Genomic DNA, 22,760 nt, shown 5'->3' on the forward strand with positions numbered 1-22,760 from the left:
TTAAAAGTTAAACCTCCAGGTATAGACAAACATTAAAAGAAACGTTAAGGTGTTTCAGTTAGGTTTAAAATATAACCGAAGAATGTGGAGGGATGAACACAAGCAAGACAATGAATCTGGGGTAATGAGTTGTTGATTTGGAGATATGTACTATATGCCAAGTGGTCAAACTGGATAGAATGACAGTTTCCTACTTGGGGGGGTCAATGCTCCTATTGCAAACCTTATTGTATAAAGTCCTAGATGTTTAGAAATTAAATCAGGTAGGAAAATAGAAGCCCAGATGCTATAGGCTGCTTGAGCAATTTAGAACAGTGATTACTAGTATATAACTCAGTTTTAACCAAACAAAATAATCATATTTTGTAAGTGGAATGATGATTTGAGAGAGCTAGTGAATTTCAAACCCTGAAAAAATACCACTTACTGAATTACAGTCCTTGTTACCTATTTAATGATTTAAAACTAAGGAGTCATATTAGTTTAAATTAGTTTGGTGTCTTTTCTAACTCACAACTCATAATCAAGATGGTTTTCCATTTAATTAGTCTAAATTAAAGAGATATTTTTTCTCTTTTACTTCTGCATTATTAATAAAATTGTAATAGTTATTTCTGCTTCTAGGATGACTGTGATTTCATTTATACCTAATAAGTACACACTACATTGTAGGCACTCAGTAATCTTTATGTTATTCTTTCAGGAGGCAAAGGGAGATCAGGATAACATACATTAAATTAAAAAAAAGATAAAGCTACAGAACGACATTACAGAACCTTATTGCCATGTCACTATTTTGAGGAATGCCCACTGTATCACTCACGTCTCCAGGAAGAAAGCATTGCGTGTATATGTATGGATGTGTGTGTGTGTGTGTGTATGTATGTATATCTGTTTACTCTTTGCTGTCACTCTATAGCCTTCCAGGCTTTTGACAAACCTGGCACTACTCTCTTGACTGTTTTTCACAAACCAGCCTGGCATGTATCACTGTAGAACTTTTGTTCTAGTTCTTTCACTTGGACTTTGGCACATGCAGTATTTAAATTCTACGGAGCCAGTGCTGCCTTCTCCAGTTGATTTCTTTCTGTCTTTCTTTCTTTCCTTGTTTCTTTTTCTTTTTTTAAAGATTTTCTACCCTGCCAATCATAGAGACTGGATTTTTTAACCCACTGATGATTATGAAATTCTCAGTCCCCTTTCCAAATTCCATCAATCTGTGGTCCTTGATAATAATCATCCCTCCTGTTTCTTGCTGTGTTATTTTTTTTTTTGCTTGTGTTCTTTTTTTTGTGTGTGTGTGTCTTAACAGGTTGCTTTGTTTTATATTTTTATTTATTCATTCTATTTTTGTATTTTAAATCTTTATTGTTGAGAGTATTAAGTTGTCCGCCTCCCTCACCCCCATTGCTCCTCCCTCCATGTCTCCTTATTGCCATGTCACTATTTTGAGGAATGCCCACTGTATCACTCACGTCTCCAGGAAGAAAGCATTGCGTGTATATGTATGTATGTGTGTGTATATGTATGTATGTATATCTGTTCCAGGCCTCCACCACCTCATTGTCTGTGTATCTATAAGGTGTACCCAAAAAATGCATACACAGTATTTATAGCTGATGGCTCAGTTCATGTTTCTTTCTTTTCAGATTTAACCTATTGGAATTAATAATTATTCAAAGTGTGTATACATTTTTGAGGACATCCTGTATATCTGTAATCCAGAGTAACTTTAGGGGCAATTTCTGTGTCTTATTTATGAACCAATTAGCACACTCATGTATGCTAAATGAGACAAATTTCAACAAATGCTTAAGACACACAATAAATTTATAATAAATACTTGTTTATTGACAGAGTTTATGAATTTTTTTAAATCCTTACCCAAGGATATGTTTTTATTTATTTTAGAGAGAGAGAGGAAGGGGTGGGGGGAGAGAAACACCACTGTGAAAGGGAAACATCAATCAGTTGCCTCCCTATGTGCTCCAACTAGGGAACAAACCCAGAACTTCTTGGTGAACTGGGGATGCTCCAACCAACTGAGACACTGGCTGGGGCCGGAGCTCATGGATTTAAAAAATTCATATTTTTTCTTTATTCATATATATTTTTTCTATATTCATCGCTCTGTTCTTTAACGACGAATCAGGGCTGGGCTTGGCTGCTCTAATGAGATTTCTACAAGTCTGATGTCCAAGGTCAGACTGTTGTAATGAATGAGGTGTCGACAAGTCTGATGTCCATTCTGATATCCAAGGTCGGTCCTGAGTAGTGGGTGAGTCACCACATGACTAAGAGTCATTAGTGTGACCTGTTGTCTAATTTTTGATAAGGTGACAAAAGTATGAGAACGAAGAAGCACAGCAGGTGGAGGTGTTGTATAAACTATACACTCTGTGCATGCACATATACTCTCTGGGAGTGACTTCAGGCAATGCACATTTAGTGCTATGAGATAAAGTATGTTGCTGTTATAATTACTGACTGTCCCCATAAATGAGTAGAAACAGGTTTAGAGATCTAGGAGGTAAGTATAAAATATGCTGGCTTATCCTGATTTATGGGCATGGATTCATGGGCTGGTGGTATCCTAATGGGGGCTTTATATGCATTGGCTCCTTAAAGTCACCCTTAGTTTCTTAAAAATGTATGGCCATGTCTGATTCTGTGCATGTCATTCTCAAATATGACAGTCTACTCAAAACCTTGATAATATAACTAATGTTTATAATTGTGTTATATTAAAAGAATAGATTCTTATTGAACTTATTAAAATAACTATTGCCATGAAAATAAGAATACTCACTAAGAATTTACGAATTTTGGAGGGATCAGCTAGGGAAAAAAGATAAATGCTTCACTTCTGTTTATAAAGGTACTAGAGGCCCAATGCACAAAAAATCGTGCAAGAGTAGGCCTCCTTTCCTCCCGCTGCCGGCACCGGCTTCCCTCCTGCACCCAGGACCCGGTCTGGCTTCCCTTGGGCTGCCCGCAGGCACCCAGGACTTAGGCTGTTTTCCCTCCATCCCCGGCTTCGTCAGGAAGGACATCCGGAATGACATCTGGAAGACGTCCGGTCTAATTAGCAAATTACCTTTTTATAATTATAGATAATTTATCAAATTGCTATAAGTTATAGGTGGCTTAAGAGAAAAGAAAAAGATTTTCTTAAATTTGGAAAACAAAACATTAAACAACCAGTAATGCTTCAAACAAAAGTCATAAAAATTATAATTATCCACATCAGTTTTATGTAATTAATTCTTTTGCTGCTCAATTTTTGGTTAGCAGTTTTATGAGTCCATCTGCTTCTTTATTAGTCGAGTGGCATGGTCTCAAAGTTATAGAGGTGATGCCATCATGGAGCTTTCTCGCAGTGGCTGATTGTCAGTACCTTCAAGGAAGAATCAATAAAATAATAACTGTGATGACAAATGACTTAAAAGTAGTCATGGTTAAAGTTCTGGTGAGAGTTCATTTGATAAGGGGGTTTAGTTATTTCTGTGGCATACAACAATTTAAGATAATAATTGGACAAGAAGGATATTGACAGATATCTATGAACTTCATATAATTCCTAGAATACCTACATTAATATGATATAGCCATACACATATAATCTATAAGGGTTATCATCACTATTTATTTGAAAGTGCTTCCCATGTAATTAACATACCAAATACACCTAATGATTTTAACATCTTTCTTTATAAGGTGAAAGAGATTTTCCAGGGTCCCTCTGGGAAAACTCAAAATTAGTTTGAGGTGAAACAGATTTTATTTGGAATTTGATGTTAGAAAAATTTCCAAAAATATAAAAAGGTTTGGACACTTGACTAAATAGAATCACAGATCATTATGAAATAATGCTTAATTACTTAACTAAGTGAAAAAGATTTTCAAAGCAGATATGGAAGGCTATATAGTTCTGAACAGAACTTAGCTCTTTTAATATTGACAAGACTCACTTTCTTTAAGTTAACAAAGACCTGAAAATACAACGTGAAGAACAGAAACTTATTCTAAGATACAGCATCTTGGTTTCTGAGACCGATTTCTTAAGAGGTACAGAAAACTCAGAGGAGTAGTGATTTTTTTAACATTTATTACTTAACATTAATAAGGTGCTGTGCTATGCTCTTTACATGCCTTATTTTATTCAGTCTCTATGAGGAAGATATTATTATTTTCATGTCACAGATAAGCAAAACAGACTTAGTGAAGTAACTTGGCCAAAGTCATACATCTGTCAGAATAGCTGTAGTATTTGAACCTTTCTTGCATTGCACCTGAGTTCTTTACAACTATGTTTTATGGCCTATATGAATGATTTGTTTAAGGTCATGTACTTCTAAATTATAGAGCCAAGGGAAAAAGAAATTAAGGTTTTAGGTTTCAAAAATCCATGGCTCTTTTGACCACAACTTGCCACCTCTTGACATAGGGTTATTGAATCTATTTTCCAAAACTCCGTGTCAAGAATACTAAAAAATCAGCCCTGGCCAGTTTGGCACAGTGGATAGAGCGTCGGCCTGGGGACTGAAGGGTCCCAGGTTCGATTTTCAAGGGCATGTACCTTGGTTGCGAGCACATCCCCAGTGGGGGGTGTGCAGGAGGCAGCTGATCGATGCTTCTCTCTCATTGATGTTTCTAACTCTCTATCCCTCTCCCTTCCTCTCTGAAAAATCAATAAAAATATATTTTAAAAAAAATACTAAAAAATCAGATACTATTGTTAGAATTATCATTAGAAGGTCTTGAAACTGCAAACTGAAAGCTTAAGAATTGGTTTGGAGAATTAACATTTTATTGACTGAAAATACACTTGAAAGATGTTATTTAATATTTTGCCTAAGCCAGGGCAAACCTTCATTATATTAACACTTTCCAGCCAAAGGCCATATCTAAATTCTGCTGCCTGGGCAGGCGCTAGTTCAGTGATATTTAAAGATGGTAAGTCACTTTTAAAACTGATATATCCTCTGGCAGTTTAATATCAGTGCATCTCTGTGGCGTTCAGTTCAGATCATGTCAAAGTGCTGCCATAATGGCTTCAGTTATGTGTCCATACATCTCAATTTCATTGACACAGCTTGTCTAGCTTAGCCACCTCACCATACATATTTATTGGTAACATGCGAGCTTCAAGGATCATTTGATGTGCAAATTTAATTGCAAGTTTTATTTTTAAGTAATGACATAAGCTGTATCATTCTAACCACTATTTACCCAGCTTTTTCTAGACTGCTGCTCTGAAAACAAGCCTTTCATTCGGATTTAATTGTTCAGAGCTGCTTGCTGTGTATTAGCTTGTTAAGGCAATATATGCTAGTAATGAGTCTTCCAGTAGATTCAGGCTTTGAAGTTAAACTTGGGTATTTCTCCTGATGTTTTGATAAGATAGTACCTTATCAACATTCACAATTCATTTTCTCTATTTGCTGATTTGTTCCCCTCCCTTTCTTCCTTCCTCCCTTCCCTCCTAGTGCTACAGCACATGATTACATTTAGGGAGGTTAAGTCTTATTATCTGTCTAATGTGATATTTCCTGACTGTATTACAGAGTTAAGGTAAAATGCTCTGGGAAGCTTTGGTACTCTTACATGAAATGTCGTTTTCTTTCCAAATGGCACTTAAAAGCCTAGAAGTACCCATGATTTTAATAAGCGAAAATAGTCCAGTTTTTTTTTTTTTTTTTTAGCTTAACCTTTCTGTGGATAACACAGGTTTTAGGGATGGTATTATGTTTTAAAAAATGCTGTTTTATAAGGAACATCTTGTCAGTTCTTTTGATATCGCATTCAGCAAACCAATTATGCCGAGTGCTAGCACTATCTTGAGTTAGGTGAAAAGTGAAATCTTAATAATGGGAAATGTTGGTAGTATATGCCAAAAGCTTCCATTTTCTTTTTTTTTTTAAAAATATATTTTATTGATTTTTTTACAGAGAGGAAGGGAGAGGGATAGAAAGCTAGAAACATCGATGAGAGAGAAACATCGACCGACTGCCTCCTGCATACCGCCTACCGGGGATGTGCCCACAACTAAGGTACATGCCCTTGACCAGAATCGAACCTGGGACCTTTCAGTCCGCAGACCAACGCTCTATCCACTGAGCCAAACTGGCTTTGGCCAAAAGCTTCCATTTTCAATGTCTCTCAGAAATTCTTTGTATCTATTGTGTTTCAGCAGAGTCTATATTTAAATGGGAAAATTTCAGCAGAAATTGGAGGTTCTGTCAAGGTGTTGTTTGATAATTTGTGAGGTGAATTTACAGATGTCCTCCTAGCAACTAGTAATTTCTCCTCATTTATCATTAGGTTGTCTATGTGGTAATTTAATTTTTCTGGAAATTTATCATTGTATGTTGAAAAGAGTAAAACTGACATTTACTATGTCTTAGCCAAAATCTAATTAAGTAGTTTTTCTCTTTTTAAATTTGAGTTTGGAAAATCTTCTAGAATATTAGATCTGAATGAGATCTTATAAATTTGTCTCATTGATCTCATTTTACAGGCGAGGAAATGGAGGCTGAGGGAGGTTAGGTTACTTGCTCAAGGTTACAGAGCTATTAAGTGGCAGACTTGGTGCGTGAAAACAAGCCTTGGGTTTCCTAGTGCTGAGGTCTTTACACTTTACATGTCCTTGGTTATTAGGACATGAATAGAAATGAGAAATCACTCTTTTCTCTTTCTTCTACCATTTTCTTCAAAATTTTGTTGGGTTTTTGATTGACATTGCCAAATAAGATTCTGATATATTGTAACTATACAGTGATTCCTAGGTTGAAAAGGACATTTAAAATCTATAACCAAATGTATTTGTGTGGTATTTCTGTTAGTATATACCTACACGTTATCAATTTAAGGCAAAATTACATTACCATTTTGTTCACTTATATACCCTGCTGCATCATTTTGCAGTTCATCTTTGTGAACTTAGTGTTTCCCTAACTTACAAAAGACTCAAGCCCGTTGTGGACATGAAGATTTAATTATGATCTCACTCTCCCACTCTGTGGGAAGAATGAATAATGTTGGCCCTGATGTTTTTATTTATTCACCCCAAGCAGTGCCCATTTGTATATTTTTTTGTTTTCTGTCTTTAATCCAGTTTCTATGACCAAACAATAGCTCAAACCCAAAGTGACTCACTTAATCTTTTTTATATTAACTAATTAGTTCTTCCTCTCATGCACATACCATGCATGTTTGCCCTTTTATGTGCCTATAATATATTAGTAGTTAGACATGATTCTCCCAAAATAGGAATTAATATTGCATCTCCTATTCCTTCTCCAGATAAGTTGTTAAGACATTTGGTTGGTCATTCTACCCAAACAAATTTAGCTAGCTTAGCTTATATGTAATCGATATTTGGCCATATGTAGTTCAGAGTTTCTTCTAGAAACCTCTTTTGTATTTTGTCTTATGAGTAGCCCATTAATTTCTTATTCCTATTTTAAAAAAAGGTTTTAAAGTTAGAAAGATAAGAAGGCTTGGTTTAGAGAAGAGAAAGCAGATAGTGAATCTTAGGAGAGGAAGGAACGATACACAAATGAGGAACTGAGTTTGAAGTGTACAGGAACTGAGAGCAAAGTTCTGCTATATTTCCAAGATGAATGGATTGTGACATTGCTGATCCATTATTCTTGGCTGTCCTAACAATTTATGTGAATGACTTCATGTCATTTTGGATCCAGTGATCTTAGTTGATAGGTATAGCTACAGCCTGTCCTATCTGCCAGCATGTTTGTGGTTACAAAGTGTGGAATGTAGGGCAAGGTTACTCATAGAGATGTGTGTGTGTGTGTGTGTGTGTGTGTGTGTGTGTGTGTGTGTGTGTGCTGTTTCCAACTTCCTTCAGTAATTAATGGAAAAATGTGTGGTAATCAAATCTGTAAGGTTCCAAACATATACCATTTATGGCTACTTCTGTTCATTGCCCTGTCTTAGAAGGGTGAGGGAATAAATACCCAAGAGTTTTGCTTAGATTGTCCCATGTCACTGGTGTCCTGAGTGTGCATATGAATGATTAAGGTGTTAGTCATTGCAGCTTTTTGTGAGTATTCTGCATAATGATTAGTCATATTTCAGCATGTACCAGATTAGCCTTTTATGAAACTACTAGAGGCCCGGGTAGGGTCCCTAGACTTGGCCGGTGATCAGGGCTGATCGGGGCCTTCTGACTGTTGTCCAGGGCCTCCTTTCCCTTGCTGCCAGCTGGGGCCTCCCTTCCCTGGCTGCTGGCCAGGGCCTTCCTTTGTTCCACGCCACCCCCTGGTGGTCAGCACATGTCATAGCGAGCGATCAAACTCCCGGTCTCCCAGTCAAACTCCCGTGGGGACAGTTTGCATATTAGGCTTTTATATATATATAGACTAGAGGCCTGGTGCATGGGATTTGTGCACTGGTGGGGGGGCGTGGCCTGCAGGGATCGCCCAGTTTTGGGAGCACCACTTATCCCGGTCAGCTGAGTGGCTGTGGGTCCGCCCTCTGAGCAGCTGCTCCCGCTGTGGGAGCACCGCTCATCCCAGTCAGCCAAGCGGCACTCTCACTGTGGGAGTGCACTGACCACCATGGGAAGCTCCTGTGTTGAGCGTTTGCCCCCTGGTGGTCAGTGTGCATCATAGCAACTGGTCGACTGGTCGTTCTGGTCATTCTGCCATTCGGTCACTGGGCTTTTATTATATAAGATAATTAACATCTTTACCATTGATTCAGAGCCCAAAAGTGTATCAGAATTCTGTTAATTTAACAGTAGGGTATTAAATATACTTGTTAACTTATTAGGAAAATGATGTCTTAGAAGAATAAATGGGCCTATTTCTAAACAGTAACATTTCTGATATTTAGCAGACCTGGGCCTAAGAAGATATTATCTTCAAAATGACAGGGGTTGGAGTTGGGATACACTTTAATATTCTTTCAGTTCAATGATACATTGAAATGTTGGGTTGGAATTTTGTGATTATATTTTTCATTTTGAAAAAGGCTTTCCCTTCTGCTACTTATCTTCTCATAAAGAAGATTATAATAGTACTTTATGTTCTCTCCATTGGTTCCAAAACTTTATTATTTTTCTCTTCTCACTCCCTTGATAATGCTGCCCTACATCCTGCCCTTTTTTTTCCTGATGTTCATCTGTTGCAGGCAGTCTGGGTTCCACGGTATACAGACTCTGAGGTGGAAATTCGTGTGCAGGAAGTATATTGGAAGGTTCTCTGAGGATCAACCCCTGTGGAAGGAAGGGAAGGAAGAAACCAGAATGGGCAGAGAGGAAGTTAGGTTGCCATGCAGTCTCAGTGGGGATCTGTCCCCTTGGGGAGCTCTGAAGTGGGACTGGCTTCTCACCATTGTCTCTAGCTGAGGAGAGGGTCCAAGTCTTTACATTCCCCATGTCAGCCTGTTATCAGAGAAATTGGGGTGACCTCTTCCAAGTGCTGGGGGTGGGGTCCTTATGATATCTCAAGAAAAATAATTTTCTGAGACTAGCATGGGAGGATGAGTGATTTTTATTTGCATGGAATTACATCCCTGGGTTTCCAAAGTCCATCCAGTCATAGAAGTGTAGCTGGGGTTTCAGTAAAGCTAAAAACAAGGCCAGTGTCTGAGTTTCTTTTCCATGTTGCAGCCGGGTCCAGTTCAGCACCAGGCCAGTTACAATCCATTATTCCATTGTGTGTGAGGGTCCATATGGCCATGGGCCATGTGGGTGAATGCAGGAAAGCACGCCCCAAGCAACCAGAGTCCCAAGGGTCCCAAAAGCACCAGAGCACAAGAGAGCGAGTTTCTTCAGGGAATTAAGTATCCCAAATTTTGCCCCCTTGCAGTGGCATGCCAATTCTGGCCAATGACCTGTTCCCAGGTGTGACTGACAGCAAGCACCTTCCCAACATCACCCCAACTTTACTGGCCATGTGTCTATTCTCCCTGTCCAGTCCCTTCCCCCAGTGATTTGCAGGGAATAGACTGTGGCTTCCTGGGAAGTGTAAAGCTTTAGTTCCTGGTGAAGCTGCCCAAATGACATGCCTATAATATCTGGCCTTTTCTTTGCTCCTTTCTTGTTATTAATAACTGGCTTAATTACAACGGTATCAAACCCATCTTTGGATGTGGGCTGCCTTGGGAAGGGTGCATGAGCTTTTGTGAGCAGACTCTTTAGTCAAGGACATTCTCAAGAAAGCTGATGGCTGAGGGTTGTACGCTGGTAGCACTGTAGCAACTAGTGAATAAATCTTTCAGTCCTAAAAATGGGATCTTTATGGTACAACACTGTTTCCACTTCACCTTTTTGCAAGGGTGCTGGAAATGGTTCAGAATGGCCTGGGGTATGGGTCAGAATTTCCAGGAATGTGGAGTTGGAGGACATTCTGGTCAGGAGCTTGAAAGATGATAGAGAAAAGTTGGTGTGGAGTAGGTTCTGACAGATAACTGAGTTCTGGCATTGATTATTGTTTTCTAAAAAGATTTTAAATTTCTATCTACAGTGACACTTCCCTTTTTAAGTTACAGAAACCTGATGAAAACTTTGCATGGTCGTTGCAGAGCAGCGTGCATATCTGTAATTATATAAATCCTTTTTGGTTTTTTTAAAACCTACCTGTTTATTCTTCCTATTCTATTCTCTCTCTCTCTCTCTCTCTCTCTCTCTCTCTCTCTCTATATATATATATATATATATATATATATATATATATATATACACACACACACACACACACACACACATACATACTAGTGGCCCGGTGCACTAATTCGTGCACATTGAAAGGAAATTAATTATAAGAAATATTTTAATATTGCTGTTCGCCCTTTCTCTATAATAGAAGTGTCAACCAAATTCACTATCAACAATGACAGATGGAAACACACGCGTGCGATTAGCACTAGCGAGAGCTTTATGTGTATTGCACATGGGCGAGTCAACTTAGCCTTTTATAGATATAGAATAAACTTGCTTAATTAGACCTGCTTTCTGATGTAGCTAAACTTTTTCTAGCCCAGTGAAGCATCCCAACTTCTCTTTCAGGTAATTTTCATCAACACAGCAGTAAATATCAACACAAAGCAGATTATTATTGTATATCACACAAGGAGAACAAAGGGTGAAATATTTAAGTACAGCAGTGTTTGACTATTCTGTGCAGTGAGAAAACCTCAAGTCATTTTCAAGGTCCACCATTTCTTACTTCTTTTCAGATGGGTCGCGTTTCTAAATCTCCATTTTCTGGCTAATGAAAATAGGATTCCACTGAGTCTCCTATCTGACTATTCCAGGACTTCCGTGAGGATCAAATAAGATGAGGCACGGGAAAACGCTTCACAGACATTTGGTTAAAGTGTGAAATGTTTCCACCTGTGTTCCTGTAACTCCAAGGATGCTAGTCGCTAGGGAGAGGAAGCTGGGCGTTGCTACGTGAGGTCATTACCCGGCACCCACAGTGACCGTTTCCTGGCTGGGCTGGGCTATTGGCTGCATTTTGCACCATGGGGTCTCGGCAGTCTCGACTGCGATTTGGTGGGCTGTTGCTCCAGGGTGGTGGTGGGGCCTGTGTCCCACTGGGGGAAGCTGAGTGTTGCTTTCTGGACGCCAGGTCCGCGGTGCCATTTCTTTGTGCACATCATGGCAGCTCCTGCATTGAGCGTCTGCCCCCTGGTGGTCAGTGTGCATCATAGCGACTGGTTGGAAGGTGGGAAGGACACTTAGCATATTAGCCTTTTATATAGATAGATTTTATTGTTGATAGTATTACAGATGTCTTCCATTCCCCCCCCCCTTTATTTCCCTTCTATCAGTCCCTACCCGCCCCATCCCCCAGGTCTTTACCACCCTGTTGCCCGTGTCCATGGGCTATGTATATAAGTATATAAGTTCTTTGGTTTATCTCTTCTTGTCCAGTTCTCTATTCTTTATAGGCTTTTTTCCTTCCTCCATCTCTTTAATAATTGTGCTTTTATTTTTGCGTCTTCATATTAAAGAATAGTTGAGTGCTAAATTTTGTTTGGTGTATCTATTAATGCTCAATCACAGTAAATCATTTCCTCACATATTTTGTAATTCCTAAATTATAAACTTGTCTTCAAGGGGATTGTTTTTTTGTTTTTGTTTTGTTTGGTTTACTTTTCTAGCTTGTAGAAATCCCATGTGGCCTTGTTTATGGAGTGTTATTTATAATGGTTTTCTGTTTTGTTTATTCCAAATAGTCCAAGGATATCACTAGCCCAGGACCCAATTTATTTAATTTCTTAGCTTGGAGAATCTCGTACAAATAAGATTCAAACCTCAAAACTGTTGTGTCACAGGCGTAGGCTTGTAATTCTGGATGTAGCATTTCCCCTGCCCTCTCATCCAGACTCTCAGGGACAAGCTCCCTTGAAGTCTTTCTAAGACAAGGGTGGGTTTGTTCTGCTCCACTCACCATTTTTAACTGCGATTACAGCCCTTTGAAGATGGCTCTGGTTTTATGGAAGGACCTCAGTACCAACTTTATACCTGCCCCAAGACCTCTTCTGTCTCTGCTTAGCATCAGCCTGTTACCTACAGTTGTTTTTTTTTTTTTGTTTTTTTTTCCCCAGAAAAGCAGGGCCAGAAATCTAGCGCTCATCAGAGAGTACTTCATTCTGATCTCTTCTTCCTGAGACATCTCATTACCGATTTCAAGTAGCAGTAAGCGCTAAGGAGACCCCAGTGACCATTCCTGGCAGCCACAGTTGACAGTATTTGCTTTTGTGCTTACCACTTTGTCCATGTTCTATAATTTTCTTTATAGCAAGTACACTGTGTATTTAATTTTTAAAATTTGTTACACTCCTTTTCATCTTTTCTGTTGATAGTGGAAAGTCTTCTTCATTAGCCTACTTGACCCAATTGCTATAACCTGCAACTTACTGATTAACCTCTAGTACTCAGATTCCACCTCTTTAAAATGGGAGTAATAATAGTGTCTATCTGTACAGTGTTAGTTTAGAGCACATAGTAAGTTCTCAATCAGTGTTAACCATCATTATTTGCATCATTTAAAGCTCTAATCTGCCACTTTAGGGAAGAGTTAGAAATGCACTAGCGGCTGTGTTTACTTACTTAACAAGAAGAGGAAGTCTTAGTTAACTCCCTGGAGAAACCAAAGGAGAAACTTTGTTCAGTATGTTAGGTTGCTGAAACTGAAGCATCCAGCTCCACCCTCTCTGTTGATAAGCCAAAGGTCATTTGGCACCCAGAGTGAAGTGAGAGAAATGCCCTCAGTATTGCCTGGAGGACTGCTTAGCGGAGTTTTGCCTGGACTGTGTGGGTAGGTAAGTTGGAGTTTGTGAAATATTTTCTTGGCTAAGGAGGGCTCTCAAAGGCATAATTATTATTGAGGATATTTGTAGACCTTTTAGTCTCTGTAAGCTCTTTAATAATCTTTTAAATTCCCATTTGGAATTCCAAGTGGATTCTGAATTTGGTGAAATTGGGTCCTGCCTCCTGGCTTCTTGCTTATGGAGATGGAGATTTAAAGGATTTTCTCCCCTTAGGTCAGGGTGTTTAAGAGAATATGTTTCCCCCCAAAATAGCTAAGAAGATATCTGTTGACTGTTAACAGTTGGGAAAGTACAGACATATCATACTTTTACAAAGTTATTTTTAAATTAATATGATATGCAAAAGACTGTGATTATCCTATAAATATTAACTGCTTTGGATTGTTTACACAATGTTAGTTGTACTATGAAAATTTGCTTATTAACCGAGTTCAGCTTCTTAGGTTGTTATTGGCTTTGATTCCACAGACTTAACACTGCCAAATTTCTGTGTAAACATTTTCTTGGGCCTGAAATGTAGTGAATATGTGTATTTAAAGTTTTTTTAAAAACCCCTGTATATTAATGGAACTTGTAAACGTTTAAATAGTCAATTAATGGAAGTTTTAAAAGAACAACTCTTTAAAAAATCCAATTTTGTACTTTTGATGTTTTAAATATAAAATTTGACCTCAGTGACAAATATATGTAATTCTTAATATATTTTTGTAGTTCTTATCAATTTGTTAATTTAAGTCAGAAAGAGCCTTTTGGTTATTGTTCTATTTCTAGGAATTGGGTGCAAGGCTAAGTTTTAGTATTTAAAAACAAATATTATATCACAATATACTAGATAGAGAACAAAAGTAAATAACTGGTTACATCCATGTTTTGGTGCTGGGAAATGTAATACATTCTTGAGTTCAAGTGCCGTGGTTATGGCTGTATTGATCCTTTTTGAAATACATTCTTGAAAATGTTGATTTTCCTTCAAAGTGTCTGTTTTTTATTAAGACTTTCTACATCATAGGAGAATTATCAATGTACACAAATTTTCACTACCTATACTGGCATTGAATGCAGCTTTGGTAGCATCAATAGGTGAGGTGGCTTGAGATGTTTATGGCCTGATTTAGTTTTACCCTTTCGACAAAGCTTTGGCCAGCTTTACAGGCCAAACTTTAAGGCAGATGTTAGTTGAGTATAAGTTTCATATGTGCCCTGGGAATGGTATGTAAATAATTTGTTCTCTGCCCACCCTATTCTCACCTAAAGGAGGCTATTGTGCCGGGAGTGCTTTAAAAGTTTCTGTTTTTCAGCAGCTACCCTTGGAAACAGTTCTTCAGTTTAAGTAAATCGCACATAAGAGGAAATGACTATGGAGAGGATAAGACATTTAGACTCATTTTTTATGTAAATAATTCTGAAATAAATTATGTCGCGAAGGCTCCTTTTTAGTTTATTTTTCAGTGAAATTGTGTCATTAATTCATCAAGGTAGGTATGATATTTCCTTAGGGGAATTTCCTTGGAGTTTTAGGGGGAACATAAATCAGCTCATTGTACTTTAGTCTTGTAAGTAATAATTTAGTTGAATTGTATAAAAATTTTATGTAGGTGATATGATAAAATAGGTGATCATATACTCGTGATTATTTACCTTATAGGACAGTTCTAATTTAATTAAACAAGTATTTTTTTAAATTTATTTTAGAGTGAAGTTTGTGAATGTGTTTTTTAAAAAATTTTTTTATTGATTTCAGAGAGGAAGGGAGAGGGAGAGAGAGAGATAGAAATATCAATGATGAGAGAGAATCATTGATGGCTGCCTCCTGCATGTCCTCTACTGGGGTTTGAGCCCACAACCTGGGCATGTGTCCTGACTGGGAATTGAACAGTGACCTCCTGGTTCATAGGTCGACGCTCAACCACTGGCCCACACTAGCAGGCTGTGTGTGTATTTTTAATTGTTTAATTTTATATGTAAGCACTTAAAAATGGACTTTTCAGCTATGTGAAGAAATTATACTTTTATTTTAGTTAAAAGTGTGGCATTTGTATACAGAATCTTGTATATGGAATATATTAACTAGATTTGGGAATTTGATTAGAAGAAACTTGTGATAGTTTTAATTCTTAATATAGTTTTTAAAATTTAAGGCAATCTGTGAATTACTTTCTCTCTGTACTTGCTAATGTAAAATCTGAGCTGAATTGCTATGTGTGTTTCTTAAGCTTGCTTGAGATCTCACACGAACATTTGTCCAAGAAGGCTTTGTTTTTAGGAACATTTCTATAGTTTCTTGAGTATTAAAAATGCATTATGTGAGATATTTATGTAATTCAGGATCATATTATTTAGCTCTACTCATTATGCAATTCTAATGATCATATTTAAAAATCTGACATTATTTCTATTAGTATTGCATTGCATTCTTTGTTTTTCTTATTGTTTCTTAAAAATACTTTGCCCTCATTTGCAAGTAATTTTTCTGTATTCCACTATTTTACACAATTTACCGGACCAAATGACACAGTTAGTATCCATTAAGTAGAGCCCATGCATATCAATCTTGGACACAAAGCCTGGGATTGTAGTTGGAAAAAGCCCTCCTGCTGCTCTTCCCTCTCCTTCCAAAGACTTGAATGTCGTCTCTCAGTTTATTCAAAGCCTGGGTCTGTGAAAGCCAGTGGGTCTCCTTTCTGCGCATTCATAACTGATGTTGCACTCTTCTGGATAAAAATGGTCAGTGACTGTCCCATTTCTCATCATATAAAACTCAAAGTCTGATATGTCACATCATTTGTAGCCACGAACCTTATTTTATGGCTTAAGCTTTTTGATCTTTATGCTTTACACCTCCCACTTCCCATCTTTCTCTTTACTCATACCACAATTGGAGTTTCTGCCTAATATCCAAAATTTATATCACCCTTAAGGTCTACCAGTCGCCCCCATTAAATTTCTTCTGGCCCTCCTCTTCCAACATTAGAAGTAATCTATTATGTATTTCCTGCATTTTCTTCAAGTACTTCCTGTTCTGTCTTGTGTTAGTGTTATTTTTACATGTGTTACAATGTTTCACACCTCCTAGGTAACATTGTCTGACTTTAAATGATCCACTGAGTTAAGTCTCTATCTCTTATTGGTTGTGGATTCATCTTGTATCTCCCATGTCGCCTTGTATTCAGTAGATGCTCATTGTAAATATTGGGTGACTGAATAAATGGAATGACTGACATGATAATGAGTTATTGACTGTAAGACTTTTCATTGCTCTGTTGGAATGGACATTAGGAACAGAGAATCAACTAGAGATCTAAACAAGTGTGGTGTGGTTCTCTGAATCAGAGCTGCTGCCCACAGCGAAAGCTGAAGAAACAAAGAGCGGTCCTAGATGATGTTTAGTGGCTTAAGACTGACAAGGAAAGAATGACTTTTTCTAGGTAAAAGCTTTGGGCTGAATAGGTAATTGAAGAGTAACATTTGCTTTGTAACAGTGACTACAGTTTTGAGTCAGAACGTTTTTCAAAAGTTCATAGTTTTGGAATAGTACTGTCAGTTCTGCTATCATGCTTGTTTTGAAAATGGGATATTGTTGATATTAGGGAACAATTTGAGTACAATATAAATCTTACATTTGTTATGTGTGATTTTATCTGAGCGATAGTAGGTGAACACAGGAAACGTCACCAAGCCACATAGGAATATACAAACACCCACCTCAGATATCTTCTAGCTACCTGCATATTGTAAGCTATAGCCATCCCTATCTCATTTTATAACTTTCCCTTCAATTTCAGGTAACTCTTCTTCCGTCATTTCACAATAACTCACCAGCTACAGCCCTTTGGACAGCCAATTCTACAAGCAAAGTTCATGTCTTTTTCAAGGTAAGGTGCCATATTGCAGTTTTTTATTTTCTTTTAACCATTTAACATATGTAAAACTGTGCTATGGTCTTTATTAGGTTCCTTTCTTATTTTATGTGTCACACTATTTCCCCCATGAGCCCTGTGGTTTTAATGACATGATTTTGCATAGCATTGTGGTTTTCAGGAATGCATATGTTGCATTATAACAGAACAGACTGTACTAATTGATAACATACAAAGTATGAACTGATAGTTTTTTCTCTCTTTATCTCGCTATCTCTCTTTTTCTTCTTCATTTCAGCTCTCCCTCTCTCCTCTCTTTTAATGCTGAAAGACACTAAATAGTCCCTATAAGGAGGAACCCAGTACCACAGAGCAAAATGTCAAAGAACTTGTTTAATGAGTACTGTAATAAAAAAGGAGGGGCATTCCTTTACCAGTGGAAACATATAGATAGGCTCAAATGCAAGTAGAGATGGAGAAGTTAATAATAAAAGGCCTGTGGCCCCTGGAGTAAAAATTTATCTTACCCTTAAGTAATAATAATTATGTTTAACATTTTTGGAGCCTTTGCTATGTAGTAGGTACTATGGTAAGTGCTGCACATGGGTTATGCCACGTAATTTTTATAAACACTATAAAGTAGGTGTTATTACTGTCTTTATTTTACAGATGAGGAATAAATGGCTTAGAGGGGTTAACTTGCCCAAGGTGGATAACTCATAAATTTAAATGGCAGAGCCTGTTCTTAAATCAAGTGTAACGTCTATAGACCTTCGTAGTCTCTCAGGGTTCTTTGTAGATTGTAAATAAATAACTTCCACATGTGTATTTCCTCTGCACCTGTGTCTGGTTGGCATCACTGTTTTAACCCCTATTATAGATGAAGAAAGAAAGAAAGGTACTCAGCCCAAGAAATACCCAGATGGTCAGAGGTAGAGCGATAATAGAAACTAATAACAGAGTTTTATCCCATTGGAATTATACATAAAAAGGGAGAAAAATTGGACAGTTAGCAATAAGGGGGTAAGCTGAACTAAGGAAGAAGAGAAGAAATGATTGCGTTGGAAGTTAGGGACAAAGAAGTGAATTTATCAGAATATGCTACAATTGGAAGTAGGGAACTTACTGGAGAATAAGCAGGAGGGGGCTAATTCTACGGTACATGAAGCCTAATCAGATTCTTATAAAGAAACTCAAACTAGCACCAGTTTCTACACAGGAATATGGTAAGAGAAATTTGAGGTCATGAGCATAATAAATTGATTATGTGGTAAATCCCGATTTGTAGTAGGCTCAGGAAAAACACACACACACACACACACACACACACAGGAAAAAGAGAGGAAAGACACTAGAGGAAGCCTTCAAAAGGCTTTATTTGTTCTTTTATTGTACATATTGCTATTTCTTTAGGTAGTCAGTTATCTCACATGTAAACAAGTGTTTAATCAGTGTTGTTAAACTGGAGGTTTTAATAAAAAGTAGAGAGAACAGTTTTTCAATTGAGTGTTGATTAAGAGCCAAATATTATACAGGTAATAGGATAAGTAATGGTGAATGTTAAGAATTAATGAGTGTTTTTGAACCTAAAGCAGGGTGTCAGCAAACTGTGACTAGTGGGCTGTTTTCTAGGGGCCGTGAATGGTTTGTACATTTTTAGTAGGTTATTAAAAACAAAAATGAAAACAAAGAATAACAACAGGGACCATATGTGGCCCCCAAACCCCCAAACTGACCCTTTACATAAAGTTTGTCAGCCCCTGACCTGAAGTATAGTCCATGAGCAAAAAAAGTTATACTCCATATTTTTTAGGAAATTAGATTAGGTAATGGAAACTGGTATTATCCTATATAATAAAACCCTAATATGCAAATCGACCAAACGGTGGAACAACTGGTGGAACAACCAGTCGCTATGATGCACACTGACCACCAGAGGGCAGATGCTCAATGCAGGAGCTGCCCCTTGGTGGTCAGTGCACTCTCACAGGCGGAGCGCTGCTCAGCCAGAAGCTGGGCTCACGGCTGGCAAGCGCAGCGGCAGTGGCGGGAGCCTCTCCCACCTCCACTGCAGGCGGACAGTAAGGAGCGAGGGGTCCTGGATTGCGAGAGAGCACAGGCTGGGTGAGGGACACCCTTCCTCCCACCCCCGTCCAGTACACAAATTTCGTGCACCGGGCCTCTAGTGTTAATAGAGGGCTACATTTTTAGACATGTGCCCTCCCTCCCCCCCACATACACACTTGTAGGAAGGAATTGATATTTATTTAGTATGATATTTTGCTAGGGGTTTTGTGTACTTTATAACCTTGGAAGAGTATAACTACTTCACAAAGGATGGAACTAGGGGGGCAGGGGTGGGGCAGGCTGGAGGGGGTCAATGGGGGGAAAAAGGGGACATATGTAATACTTTCAACGATAAGGAATTATTAAAACAAAACAAAACAAAGGATGGAACTAGGCTCATAGAGGCTAAGTTAGACTAAAGTTTCACATTTAATAATGAGACTCATGTTTGCCTGAGTCTCCCAGATAAGAAAATGGTAGAGAAAATTTGTTTGTAAAAATTGAGTATGTCTATTCACAATTTTGGCTTGAAAATATCTAAATAGAAATCAAATGTAAACATTTGTAATAACTTTAGCTACTTATTATAAGATATAAGATATAAACAAATCAGTTAAATTTTACAAGCAGAAAATAGGATGGGTTGGAGAACTGTGTAATTTTATTATAACATTTACATATGAAGGAAGATCTTCGAATATACTGTATTTAGAGTAATAAAATGTAAAGAAAAATTTAAAGAAATATGAGATTTAAAATGTTTTCACTATAACGTGCAAAATAGAAAAGTGAGTCTGCATCAATAGAAAATGTGCCAGGCAGCAGTGGATTTTTCAAAAGCAGATATTAAGCAAATATTGGCCCATGTGTTTAATTGTAACGTTTTATGAAGATTTCAGGGTGCTATGAAAACATGTAATGAGGGATCTCATAGAGATTGGTGGGCCAGGGCAAGACTTCCCCAGAGGGGTCATTTAAGCTGAGATACAGGAGTTAGACAGCAAAGACAAAGAGGATAACGATTCCAGACAGAAGGTGATAGGCCTCCAGGATGGAAAGAGCTTGGCAAATTCAAGGGAATGTCAAAAAAGGCCATTGTCTCTCCTACCAGCTCTGAGGACAGGATTACATCTGTTTTGTTAATCACTGTAAAGCCCTCAGCAAGATTTACTGAATTTATAGAGAATGAATGGTTATTTTGCTTGACAATTCTTGGTATAATTATGAGTACAGGGATTGCCTGGATGAAAGCTGCTAGTCTCCTTTCTGAAGACTACCTAATTATATTAAACTACTTGGATTGGCCATAATCCCTTTACCATAGGCCACTTAACAGTTGTCAAGGCATCAGAATGGAGCTTGACCTGCAGACAGTCTGCACAGAAAAGTCAGGAAAAAAGAATGGAGAGCACTTTACCTGGATATGATTCTGAGAAGGAAAAGTGAATTTGCATTATTGCAACGCCAGGAATAAATCGGACAAAGAATGAATATAGCCACTTTTCTAAAAATGACCAGTTGGGGTGAGGGTGTTTGATACTAAAACACGTGATCCCAGGTTCTCAGGGTGACCAAGTAACATGATAATCAGGCTTAGAGGTTTAATTACGTTAAAAACCCAAATACTTCCTATTTGTGGGGCTTATTTCGTCATATTCAAAGTTGAACTTCTAAATTAAGATACATTCATTTATAAGTTTGGGTACATTGAGGAATTTATAACATAGAAAGAGAATGGGGAAAGGGTTGCATATTTGCCAAGTATCTATATATATAAAAGCCTAAGCCATCATTTGACCGGTAGCTATGACATGCACTGACCACCAAGGGGCAGACACGTTCAATGCACAGGCATGGAAACATGGAACAGAGTAATGAATCTCAGAGGGAAGGGGGGAGGGGGAGGGTGGGAAGAGATTAATCAACGATCCTATATGCATACTAGAGGCCTGGTGCATGGATTCATGCATGAGTGGGGTCCCTTGGCCTGGCTTGCGGAGATTGGGCTGAAACTGGCAGCCCGACATCCCCCGAGGGGTCCCGGATTGCAAGAGGGTGCAGGTCAGGCCGAGGGACCCCACTGGTGCACGAATCCACCGGGCCTCTAGTATGAAATAAAGTTGTAGTAGATGTGGAAGGACTATTTTACAAGATATTTACCATAAATTGGAGGTGAAATAAGGGTTTACAACAATTAAGGAAAGAGAGAAGATAACTTTAGAGTAGGAAGGCAAATGAAAATTGGAGACAGAAGGAAAGAAAACCTTTCAGGGTTATTCTTGAATGTTAACCTTTGAGTTAAAAAGTAATAGCCAATAAGTAGTAAAAACAACACCTGTACAGCTGATTATACAACACTTTAATAATGACACTTGTATATGCTTTACTTAAGCCTGAACTGTAGTAAACTTTAGTTTAATGCTATCAGATTGTTAAGAGTTTAGTGTGAAATTTGAGGAATTTCTTACTGGATGTCATAAATCTGTCCTATTACAAAAAGAGTCATACAGTCAAGGCTAGCATATGAGGTTAAGTGTTTAAGAATTGTTTTATTTTCTTCAGTGAGGGGAGAAGAAAGAGCCCCTGCCCCAGCAGATATTTAAGGTTTTCTGAGAGTGTGTTGGGAGGGGCATGTAGAAAAGTCTTATTTATTTTAAGTTTTCTTTTTTAGGTTAAAATTACTGAGTTAGATAGTATCAAATTCACTTGGCTCATTACTAGGAACAGAGGATATTTTAACTATTGCAGTTAATTGATTTTTCAGAAGACATCAAGTTAATAACTTTTTAAATGAAAATTACAGACATGTTTTTTATGCCTTTTAAATTTTTAAAAGTCTTAACTTTCGTTAACACTCTTTTGTAATTCCTATAGATAATTTGCTATGAAACTTTAATAATGAATTAATTAATTATAAAAGCAAGATCTAAGTCTTTTCTTCTCTTATGACTTTAAAAGTTTGACCTTAGAAGCCATTTTATTGAATGTATGGATATTGTGTGTGTGTGTGTGTGTGTGTGTGTGTGTGTGTGTGTGTGTGCGTGCGTGCATGCACCCTCGTAGGAATATTAATGTATTTTATTTTGTTTAGTGCATGTTTTCCTGAAAGCTTTATATGCATATTAGATTACTTAGCAGCTCAATTAAGAAGTGAAAAATGCAGAGGAATTTACAAAAATTATTTGAGCCTTTTCATATGATCTTTTTGTCAAGGAACATACCTATTCCAAATCATTTTATATTTTTAAAGTAATTTTCGATATACATTGTCTTATTTTATGCCCTCCATATACTGTGAGAATGGTGTGTGAGGGTGGAACATAGTCAAACAGAGGGCCCTACTCCATTTGACCCATGCGAATGAATTAATTTCCAGGAGTAGAATTTCATCTACTATGTTGTTTGGGTAAACGATATACTTTTAGGAAGCAGGATGACTCTGTCTTGGCCCTAAAATCACACTGGCAGGCTTTTAAGAGCCCCTCTGAATCTTCAGCACCCCCAGAGTGGTGCTATCACTAGGAATAT

At 37.8% G+C, this 22,760-nt stretch overlaps 1 protein-coding gene across 7 annotated transcripts in view; it reads left to right on the forward strand.

Moving 5' to 3' along the window:
• The window catches only part of EPS8 (epidermal growth factor receptor pathway substrate 8), a 178,006-nt gene that overhangs the window by 64,995 nt on the left and 90,251 nt on the right, over positions 1-22,760 (forward strand). For 5 of the 7 annotated variants that reach the window (XM_028143985.2, XM_054719243.1, XM_054719244.1 and 2 more), the window contains exon 2: positions 17,091-17,180. The gene's annotated coding sequence lies outside the window, so the exon portion shown is untranslated. Of the gene's footprint in view, positions 1-5,942; positions 6,054-13,222; positions 13,300-17,090; positions 17,181-22,760 lie in introns of those variants that run through there. The other 2 variants (XM_054719241.1, XM_028143984.2) reach the window with 2 other exon arrangements.

This window comes from Eptesicus fuscus, chromosome 7 (genome assembly GCF_027574615.1).
Source record: "Eptesicus fuscus isolate TK198812 chromosome 7, DD_ASM_mEF_20220401, whole genome shotgun sequence".
Lineage (NCBI taxonomy): Eukaryota > Metazoa > Chordata > Mammalia > Chiroptera > Vespertilionidae > Eptesicus > Eptesicus fuscus.